We start from the raw sequence: 995 nt of genomic DNA on the forward strand, positions 1-995 counted from the left end.
ATCTAAATTTTTCCAAAAAAAAAAAAAAAAACTAAAACATGCAACAGGTCTATTGATACATCTCAATCTTTACAAAGTATGGAAGCTTAGATACTTGCTAGTATCCAGGGTTGTTGTTGTTGTTATTATTATTAAATATATATCACTTGAAATAAAATAAACGTGAATATAAGTACAATAAAATATAACATTTTATTTCAGTTAGTTGCCAAAGCAACACTTTGAAACTCAGTTTCATTTAGGTTAAGTATTAGAACAGCTAAAACTAAAACAATAAAAATCTATAAACAAACAAAAACAAAAACAAAACCAAACAAAAACTAATACAAAAGACAAAAACACAACAAAATTACTAAAACTTTAACTAAAAAAAAATACAAATACAAATAAAAAATAAAATATCAACAGAATATCAATGAAAACTAGTACTGCATGGAGTATTTTATCATATTTAGTAACTAGTATTGTATAGAATTTATGAAAGCTTACTAAAAATGTATATATGTATTTTTTATTTAGTTGGCAAACAAACATTTCTCATTTTGTTTAAAGTTGAAGTACTAAAATAACTAAAAACTAATTAAACAACTAAAACTTAGCAAAAAAACAACAACTAAAACTTAATTTAAAAAAAGCTATATAGACACAAAACAACAACTACTAAAAATGACAAAAACACAACAAAATTACTAAAACTTACTAAAACTAAAACTAAAATTAAAACAGAAAATATGAAATATAATTTATTTAAAAACATTTAAAATATATATAATAGTATTTTATGGAAGTTCAGATACTCGTTAATAACCAGGTTTATTATTGTTAACTAACTAAAACCATAAAATAACATTTGCATTACTTAAAAATAAATAAAATAATGATTTACTGAAATGAAATAATAAAAAAAAAAATTCAGCTATTTGCCATTGCAACATTTCCCATTTATATATATATATATATATATATATATATATATATATATGGGAATTTATATA

At 20.3% G+C, this 995-nt stretch overlaps 1 protein-coding gene across 5 annotated transcripts in view; it reads right to left on the bottom strand.

Moving 5' to 3' along the window:
• LOC107742703 (kelch-like protein 29) overlaps window positions 1-995 on the bottom strand; it is a 287,726-nt gene that overhangs the window by 31,059 nt on the left and 255,672 nt on the right. The gene's annotated exons all lie outside the window — the stretch shown is intronic.

This window comes from Sinocyclocheilus rhinocerous, unplaced genomic scaffold, assembly GCF_001515625.1.
Source record: "Sinocyclocheilus rhinocerous isolate Xijiao unplaced genomic scaffold, SAMN03320098_v1.1 scaffold1038, whole genome shotgun sequence".
Lineage (NCBI taxonomy): Eukaryota > Metazoa > Chordata > Actinopteri > Cypriniformes > Cyprinidae > Sinocyclocheilus > Sinocyclocheilus rhinocerous.